The sequence below is a fragment of the Vulpes vulpes genome, chromosome 1, assembly GCF_048418805.1.
Source record: "Vulpes vulpes isolate BD-2025 chromosome 1, VulVul3, whole genome shotgun sequence".
Taxonomy (NCBI): Eukaryota; Metazoa; Chordata; class Mammalia; order Carnivora; family Canidae; genus Vulpes; species Vulpes vulpes.
Genome location: NC_132780.1, coordinates 111,390,380 through 111,401,041, shown reverse-complemented (window position 1 = coordinate 111,401,041; position 10,662 = coordinate 111,390,380).

Sequence of the window (10,662 nt, the reverse complement as noted above, 5' to 3'; positions counted from 1 at the left end):
TCATTACCTGAGCTGAAATCAAGAGTGAGACTCTTAACTGACTGAGCCACCCAGGCACCCCCGGGTTTAGCCTTTTTACTCAGTGTCATTACAGCACTAGCAGCATCAGGATCTGCTGGCACTTTGTTAGAAATGCAGAATCTCAGACCTACAAAGTTGGAATCTGAATTCTAACAAATTGCCATCAACTCAATGCCTCGTAAAACTGGAGCAGCATTAGAGAAGTATCTCACAGCCTTGGCCCCATGTTAATTAATATCCCTTGGGGAGCTTTTAACATCCCAATGCCCAGCTGTGTCACAGACCCTAATAAAAACCTCTGGGAGTAGAGCCCAGGCATCAGTTTTATCTCCCCAGGTGATTCTAATGTGTAGACATGCTTGAGAACTAATAGCTTAGAACTTCATTTACAGTGTATACCCGAGGCTTCAGCTGGTCCTGAACACAGAACACTGATGGGAACACGCAGAATCAGTGGTTTAAGGAGGCAGCTTGAAGTAACAGCAGAAAAGGGGAGAGGTATTCTTTGCTGAGTTCCTCCTTCACTCAGGTGTTGTTTCACTCTTTTATCTATAGTTTCAAGACAATGCTACCAGGTAGGAATTGTTAAATATTTTTTAAATTAGAAAATTGTGGCTCAAAGAGGTAAAGTGATTTGCCCAGAGTTGTAAAGCTAGTGAACACTGTGTATCCCGCACCAGAAGTCTTGCTGTCTGCTATATTACCCTCCCCTCTTAGACCTCTCAGAAGGTTCTTCTCCCTCTGTACCTCCCAGGATATATTAGATTTTTTTTTTAGTGGGAGCACAATGCCAGAAGTGATAGGTAGAAATAGGATGACTGTTTTTCCCAGAACCATTCTGCAAGTGTCATCAGCATGAAATGTAGAGAGATATCCAAACTCAAAACTTTTTGGGTTAGGATCAGTAGAAACCTGGAGGAGCCCAGATTTGCCCAGCTGAGTGATGTCTTTACTCCAGTTAACTAATGCAATCTCCTTAGAATGTAATGACCATACTGCTATGTGAAATTTAGTGCTCTTAAAAAAAAAAAAAAAAAAAAACCACACAACTTGAGATATAATTGACATACAATAAGCTGTGCATATTTAAAGCATACAATTTGATAAGTGTTTATATATATACACATTTGTGAAACTCACCACAATCAACGTAATGAACACATCTGCCACTCCCTCAGATTTTTCTTTCATTAAAAGATTTTATTTATTTGAGAGAGAGCAGGGAGAGAAGCAGAGGGAGAGAGACAAGCAGACTCCATACGCAGCATGGAGCCCAAGGTGGGCTCGATACTACGACCCTGAGATCATGACCTGAGCAGAAATCCAGAGTTGGCCACTTGACAGACTGAGCCACCCAGGTGCCCCACTACATTTTTCTTTGTGCTTCTTTGCAATAGCTCTTTCCTGTCCCTCCCCACTCCCAGGCTACCATTGATCTGCTGTCAGGAGAAATAGGTTTGCCTTTTCTAGAATTTTGTACACATGGAATTATACAATGTTTACTCCTTTATTAGTCTGGCTTCTTTCAATAATTATTATGAGATCCATCTAAGTTGTTGCACGTATCAAGTGTTTTTTTTTTTTAATTAATTAATTAATTTATGATAGTCACACAGAGAGAGAGAGGCAGAGACATAGGCAGAGGGAGAAGCAGGCTCCATGCACCGGGAGCCCGATGTGGGATTCGATCCCGGGTCTCCAGGATCGCGCCCTGGGCCAAAGGCAGGCGCCAAACCGCTGCGCCACCCAGGGATCCCTCAAGTGTTTGTTATATTATTTACCTATTTACCTGGTGAGGGTTTGTGAAATAGTAAAAAAATATATTTTTGGTTTTTGTCCCTGGTTCCTTACACATTCATCCTGAAACCCTTGGAATTCTCTGGAAGGCGTATCTTTAGGATGCTAATGAGATGACTCTTGGCTGAAAGGCCCTTAGCTTCAGGATGGAAGCTGGTCACCAGAGAGACGAAGTCATTTTGGAACATTCAGCCCCACCCCCACATTTCCAGTGAGGGGAGAGGAACTAGCGATTGAATTAATTACCAATCGCCAATGATTTAATCAGCCACACCTGTGTAAGGGAACCTTCATAAAACCTCATAAACAAGGTTCAGAAAAGCTTCCAAGTTGGAGAGCACATCAAGGTCCCGGAAGAGTTATATATCTAGAGAAGGCATGGAAGCTTCATGTCCCTTCCCCCATACCTTGCCCTATTCATCTCTTCCATCTAGCTGTTTTCGGATTGTATTGTTTGTGATAAACTGATAATAGTAGATAGAGTGCTTTTCTGAGTTCTGTGAGCAATTTTAGCTAATTACCAATCCTGAGGCGAGGGTCATGAGAACCCCTTTAGTCCAGTCACTCAGAAATACCTCCAGGGACTTGTGAGTGGAATCTGAAGTTGGGGACGTCTCGTGGTTCTAAGCTCTAACCTGTGAGGTCTGTGCTAACTCCGGGTAGTTAACTTCAGAATTGAACTGAGTTGTAGGACATCCATTTGGTGTCCAGAGAGTTGGAAAATTAATTGTTGGTGTGGAAAAGACCCCATACATTTAGTGTCAGAAATATTGTGAGTAAAAACAGCCAAGACAGGTATGGTTGTATAACCCCTAAACTGGAAAACTCCAACAAAGTTTCTATGAACATTATATATGAGGCTTTGCATGGTCCTATGTTTTCATTTCTCTTGGATAAATATCTAGGAGTGGAATGGCTAGGTCATATAGAAGGTGTATGTTTTTTGTAAGAAAATTCCAAACTATTTTCCAAAGTGGCATTTTATATCCCCAAAAGCAGTATGTGAAAGTTTCATATGCTCATATACTTATCTACACTTGATATGTTCAATCTTTTAAACTTCAGACATTCTAATAACATCTCCTTGTGGTTTTAGTTAGCACTTTCCAGATGACTAATGAGCATCTTTTCATATATTTATTGGAATGTGTGTGTGATCCATTCTAATTTTTTGCCCTTTTTCATAGGGTTCTTTTCCTATTATTGCATTTTGAGGGCTTGCTATACATACTGGGTAAATGTAAGTTATGTGATTTTAAAAATGTTTTCTTTCAATCTATGACTTGCCTTTTTTTAAAAAAAGATTTTATTTACTTATTTTAGAGAGCAAGTATGCATGGGGAGTAGTGGGGAGGCAAGGGGAGAGGGAAAGAGAGTCTTCAGCAAACTGAGCAGTCACCGATAATGTCAGGTTTAGTATTTCTGATTATAGGGTGTTTTTCTTTAAGCACTTTGAACATATCATGCCACTCTCTTCTAGCCTTCAAAGTTTCTTCTGAAAAAATCAGTGGAAAGCCCAATGGGGGTTTCCTTCTTATGACCTAATTGCTTATCCCTTGCTGCTTTTAGAATTTTCTCTTTATCTTGAATCTTTGAAATTTTAATTATTACATGTCTTGGTGTGGACCTCCTTGGGTTCATCTTGTTCGGAACTGTGTGTTTCTTGAACCTGGATGTTTATTTTCTTCCCCAGGTTAGGAAAGTTTTTAGCTATTATTTCTTCAAAATTTTTTGCTCCTTTCTTTTACTTCTCCTTGTGGAGCCACTATGATGAAAAATGTCTGTTTGCTTGATTTTGTCCAAGAGAACTCTTAACCTATCCTCATTTCATTTTATTCTTTTTTCATTTTGCTGTTCAGTTTTGATGTTTTCCATTACCCTGTCTTCCAGATTGCTGATCCATTTTTCTGCATCCTCTAACTACTGTTGATTTCCTCTACTTTATTTTTCATTTATTGTATTCTCAACTCAAATTGGTTCTTTCTAAAATTTCTCTTTTGTTGAAGTTCTCACAAAGTTCATCCGCTCTTCAGTCCACTGAGCATGTTTATAACCATTACTTTGAACTCTCTATCAGACTGGTTATCTCCATTTCATTTAGTTCTTGTTCCTAGGTTTTGTCTTGTTCTTTCATCTGGAGCATACTTCCATCTCCTCATTTTGCTTAATTTTCAGTGACTGTTTCTATGAATCAGGTAGAGCAGCTACTTTCCTTAAGCTTAAAGGAATGATCTTCTATATGGTCATCCCCTGTGTAGACTGTGTGTGCCTGGTACCTTTGGCTGGCTGGAGCTGTGACTGGGATGGGCTGGGGATCTTGGGGAACTCTGTCCTGGGGCTGCTCTGGTGGGATGACCAAAGCTGAAGTGGGTGTGAGCCAGGGCAGCCCTGGGGCTGACAGAGAGCACCTTGGCAGGATAGCTTAAACTCAAGTGGACACAGGCCAATGTAGTTTCAGTGCTCTCAGCACAGGCCCTGGCAGGACAGTTAAAGCTAAAGTGGGTTCAAGCTAGGATGTTCTGGGACTCTCCCAGCATGGGGCACACTGGTGCAGCTACTAGATCCCAGGTAGGGTATAGGCTGGAGATCCTGATGGAGCAGCTGGAGCTGAGGCAGGCTTAGGCAGGGGGTTCCTGGTGTGCTTCATGTACAGGGTGTCCTGTAAGAGCAGCTAGAGCTGAAGTGGGCATGTCCCTTGAGCACTCTGCAGTGGGGCTGTCCTAGTATCTTGAGCTCAAGTGGTATGAGCTTGGAGAATTGTGGAGTGCTTTGCATCTTTGTCACCTTGGCAAGATGACTGGAGCAGTAGGAAATGGTGACCGGGAGCATGCTACTATGTACCACACTGGGGCTGCTCAGCAAGATGGCTTGGACTAATGTGGGGGCAGGGGAACAGGGATCACTATGGCAGTAGGCCAGCTAGGCACTCGATCTGTGCTTCCATCCACACTCTTAAGGTGGAGAGGGAAATGTAAACCATGGTCCTTACCATCCACTCCAACACAGAACATTCTGGGAGCTCCACCCAACATTTGGTAGAATTCTAGGGCAATATTCTAGTTGCTCTTTTAAATTGGAGCTTTTTCTTTCCTGTGCCCCAGGACATCTGGAGCTTGAGTGGACTAGGGACCTGGAGCTTACTGAGGTGGTAGGTCAGCTATCACACCTATTTTTTAAATTTTTTAAAAAAATATTTTATTTATTTATTCAGGAAAGACTCACCGAGCGAGGCAGAGACAAGGCAGAGGGAGAAATATTTTATTTATTTATTCAGGAAAGACTCACCGAGCGAGGCAGAGACAAGGCAGAGGGAGACAAGGCAGACTCCCTGTGGGGAGCCCAATGTGGGACTTGGTTCCAGGACCCAGGATTATGACCTGAGCCAAAGGCAGACGGTCAACCACTGAGCCACCCAGGTGCCCCGCCAGCCATGGCATCTAAACCATGCCCTTGTTTGCACTACTAAGGTGGAGAAGGAGCATAAACCATGGTGCTCACCAGCCTCCTTCGACTAGAGAAAATTCCAGCAGCTCCCCTGCTGTTTGACAGAGTTCTAGGGCTGAATCTTTTATATTCTCATTGCTCTTATAAAGTGTGGCTTTTTTTTCCGTGCCCCAGAAGAATCTTCTCACCATTCCTCCCTACTATAGTTTGCAACATCAGGAATGGGAGTTCCCTTTGCTACCGTGTTTCCATCTCACTTGCTGTTCTCTCTGTGGTCTAGCTTTCCCTGTGCAGAAGCTGTTCAGTCAACCCCCACTCTTCCTCAGGGGGAACTGTGCTATAAATAGGTGTAAATTTGGGATCCCTGGGTGGCGCAGTGGTTTGGCGCCTGCCTTTGGCCCAGGGCGCGATCCTGGAGACCCGGGATTGAGTCCCACGTCAGGCTCCCGGGGCATGGAGCCTGCTTCTCCCTCTGCCTGTGTCTCTGCCTCTCTCTCTCTGTATGACTATCATAAATAAATAATTAAAAAAAAATAGGTGTAAATTTGGTCTGTCTGTGGAGAGGGTGAGCTCAAGGTCTTCCTGGGTGGCCATCTCAACCACTGCCTGTTGTTATTAAAATATGACATGAGTCTGGGAGAGTATATACATCTTAAATATAAGTTCAAGATACATAGAACATTGCATAAATTCTAGATTCCTTTCTCATGTCGATCCCTGCATTTGCCCTTTCCATCAAATATTTATCTTTTTTGAGTTTTCTATAAAGGGAATCCTACAGTATGTACTCATTTTTATCTGAATTAATTCCTTACAAGTTATTTCTTCATGATTTATCCATATCGTTGTGAGGAAAAAGAGTCCTTTTTTCCCCTGCTTTGTAGTACTCTATTGTAAAAAAATATACAACGATTTACCCATTCTTTTATTGATAAGGTTATTTCCCATTCAGACTATTTATGAATAATACTGTTGAACATTCCTGCACATGTATTTTGGTGTACATATGTACACACTTATATTGTATGTATCATTAGAACAGATTTGATGGATTGGAGAGCAGGTCTATTCTTAGCTTTGGTAGATCTTGCAAATCAGTTTTCTAAAAGGGTTATGTCCATTTACATTCTTACAAGCAAACTGAATGAGAGGTTCATTTCACATTCTTGCTGAAATCTGGTAATTTAGGTTTTTGCTTGTTAATTTTCATTTTAGCCATTCTTTTCTATGTGTAGTGGTATCTCTTTATGGTTCTGTTTTTTAACATTATGAAAATTAATAATGTTGATTATTTTTCATGTGCTTTGTTATTTGAATATCTTCATTTATGAGGGGTGTGCGTTTCTCTTTTGCTTATATTGTTTACTTTTTCTTATCTATTAAACCTGTTTATATAATATGAATAGGTGTCCCTTGTCTTTTCTTTTAAGATTTTATTTACTTATTTCAGAGAAACAGAGCATGAGCAAGGAGAGGAGAAAGAGAGGAAGGAAGGGAGAGGGACAAGCATATTCCTTGCTGGGTGGGGAGCCTTATGTGGGGTTCTATCCTAGGACCCTGAGATCATGACCTGAGCTGATGTCAGACTTCACTCACTGAACCATCCAGGCACCCCAGAAGTCCCTTATCTTATTCATGCATTACAAATAATTTGTCCCAGATTGTGGCTTCCCTTTTTGTTCTCTTAATATGTCTTTAAAAAAAAAAGTTTTCTGGAAGTATAATTTTCATGCCATTAAATTCATCATTTTAAGTGTATGGTTTGAAGATATTTAGTGAATTTATTCAGATAACCACCACTATAACCTAGTTTTAGATTTATTTAATATCCAGAACTAAAAATTGTAGGAGTAAAATTTACCATATTCTACACTTTGGTTTTGTAGGGAGGGTTCATTCCACAAAGGGGATTCATCATTGTAGCCAGATGTCCCACGAGTCAATGGTTTTATAATAAACATAAAATCTTAATTGTAATAACATATAGTTTATTAATCCATTCCTTCATGGCTAAACCTTGTTGTGTCTTAGGAAGTACAAGAGGATTTTTCTCTTCTCTTTACCCTGAAAACCTGGTGAGACTCCTGGAAATAAACCCCACAAAATTCATGGGAGGTGGGGGGGGGTTCCTTATGCTGGGGCCCCAGTAATGTTCATTTCTCAATCTAGTTCACACTCAGTCTTCAACAATTAGCCATTTGCCCTGTAAGTGATTTGCTGGTTCCAGCTCAGTTAGTTAAGTGTCCAGTTCTTGGTTTGGGGTCTGGTCATGATCTCGGGATTCTGGGATTGAGCCCTGATTTGGGGTCCACACTCAGCTCAGAATCTGCTTGTTCCTCTCCCACCCCTGCTCATGCTCATATTCCCTCTTTCTCAAATAAATAAAATCTTAAAGATTTATGACCCTTCTCTTTTTCTCTTGGGAATCCAATTATATGTATGTTAAATGCTTTTACTTTTATACTTTCTTGTATTTTCTATATTTTTGCTCTCTAAGCTTCAGCCTAGATATTTTCTACTGTTATATCTTCCTATTTCACCAATCCTCTGCTCTGCTGTGTCTAATATTCTATTAAACCTATTACTACTAGAGTACAACTAATTTTCTTCAGTTTTGAAATTTTACTTAAATTCTAATTTACCACCTTTTCATTTTTCTTCTCAAATATATTAGTCATAATTGTTTTGGAGTTTTGTCTTATAATGAAGGAATATGGAATACCTGTGGGTTCTGTTCCTGTTGTCTGTTTTCTCATAGTTTTCAGTCATTTAGTCCTGTTTCTTGGCATGCTTGGTAAATTTTGTGTGTGTATGGAATGCCAGTTGTTATGTATGAAAAATTGAGGAGACTCCAAATTATGGTTATCTTCTTCTAGAGACATGTTATCTTCTAACAGGCAGATAGGGCATGACCAGATCACTTTGATTCATCAAGTCTTACCTATTTCTTGTCTGTCCTTGCTCCTGAGATTCTTAAGGTTCTCGGGGGGGATGCCTATATTGTTTCTGACCCCTGAACTTCAGTTTTGAGATATTATGATATAGCATAAGTATATATTTGGTCTTCATCCTCATTCCTAACACAGAGCCCTTAAAACCCTTGGAATTTCTTAAGGGATAAGAGTGATAAAGGTGTCTTTTTATTCATAACAAGCCTCTTTCAACCACACCTTGCTTTATGTTAATGAGATAACCTTTGGTAACCCTTAAGGATAGGAATGGGGCTGATTGCCAGGGAAACCAATCACATGGGGGAATAAAATTTGTAGGACACCAAATATGTATCCACCAGAAAATGGGAACACTTTTTGGTGTGTTTGTGTATGGGACAGAAACAAGTCCCACAAATTTGCACAGCCAGAGTATTCTGTGAGTAGACAAGAGGTGGGTTTTTTTTCTCCTTTTAAAGAAAGGCAGACTGCCACATGCAGCACCTCATTTAGATGTGTCTGGAGTCTTGGAAACTTGACTAGTCTATATTCTCCTATAAATGGACCATAAGAGCTTGTTTATGGGTTGTAGTAGGGGGAGTGTAGCTACTTGAATACCTTTGACTGACAAATGGTCCTCCTCTGTCACAGCAGTTCCTCCTTTGAGCACACAGCTTCTGGAGGGACACACATGGAGCAGTGAGGAAGGAAAGGAACATCCACCTACCCAGCCAGATCAGCTGAATCAATCCTGACAATTGATAGGGTGACAATATCACAGCCACATTGCCCTCACATCCAAGAGGTGTTTTGCCTTATACATTTTTCTCTCTAGAATCCTTGACAATGCCTAAATCTCAACTTAGCTTTATAGCCTTTTAGCAACCCATTTCTTCTTGATTTCTGGATTCTTGTCTGGCACATGTGCAACTGAGGAATTGGCAATTGCTTTAAGGGTGGAAATGCAACAAGAATGTCAGTCTCACCTCTCTACAGGTCTGTCTCTAGGACATTGGTATCAGGTTCTGCTTGTCATTAGCCATGAGCTCCACTTTATTTTTTGTCTCTCTAATCTGATACTTTCTTGAGTAATATGTAGTTACTTCTCAGTACCTATGCCCTTGAATATACAAATGCCTCCAGGAGAAAATACAGCTTTGCTTTCTCTTTAGAATCATGGCTCCTCAATGCCTGGCTATCCTCATTATTCTCTGATGGTTTCAATTAGCTGTCTTTAAAACATTTTTTTATCCAGTTTTTATAGTTTTTCTCAACTAAACTGTGATACCAACTTCAGCAAAACCAAATGTAGAAGATTTAAAATACACTTTTATTTACTTTTAAAGAAATCTTTAATTTTATAAACCCTAAATTCTAAATGTATAGAGATTATCAGTCCTGCTTTTCTAAGGATCTTTTGTATGGTACATTGAGTACTTTAAGTTGTGGTTGTTTCTTAGTTCTAAACTCCATTATTAACTAGTATGCAGTAATAACATTTTAAAATAATTATTTCTAAGGGAAAATACTTTGAATTTATATTCAGTCAAAATATGGGAATATGGTAATGCCTCAGAAATGAGGCAACAGTTTAAGGAGCCAATTTCTTTTTCTGAAATAAGAAGTAACTAACAGAATTTTGCAAGATGAATAAATAAAATTTATTAAACATAAAGAAAAATCCAAACCTTGCTCATATCCGATATAATTCACTTTAAATCAATTCCAGAAGGAAAAAGAAATCTTGATTATGTCCAAAAGATATTAAGGAAATGAAGATGAGGTAAGAAACTGCATAAGACAAAGACCAAACCCAATTATTAGATTTACCTTTAGAATGAATAAATTTCGATCTGGGAAATCAAGTTCCTGTAACCATCAAGAAAACTTAAAAAAACTAAAAAAAACATTTTTCCCAAATCAAAAACTAAAAATTGCAGGTATGAGAATGACTCTCCAGGGCACAAGAATCATAATTCTGGATGTATTGGTTTCATCCCTGTGTTTATACAGCAACAGATTTTTCTTACTATGAAAACAACACTAAAAAGCTGTACTGATGCTGCAGTTGTACCTCAGTAGCCATTTGCATATAGATCAGAACTAGAAAAAATTAGTTCAATAACAGATTTACTGGAGCAAGGAAATGAGTAGTCATTAAAATTTTTATTACTGTTTTGTTTACTGATATTTTACATTGAATATAGATTTAAAAGCAAGATTATATATATACATAAAAAGTTGGAATAGAAAATACTCCAGGGGCTGGAACTATGAGTGATATTTTTTTTTCTTCTATGTTTCTATAGTTTGAAATTTGCTGCATTCAGCATGCATTACTTTCTTAATAAAAAATAATTAAAATAGTTTAGTATTGAGTAAAAAAATCTGTGAAAACTCTTATAAGTTGGTGTGTAGCTTCACTCTGTGGTGGCTGCCCCTTACTATCATAAATCAGACTTTGATTATC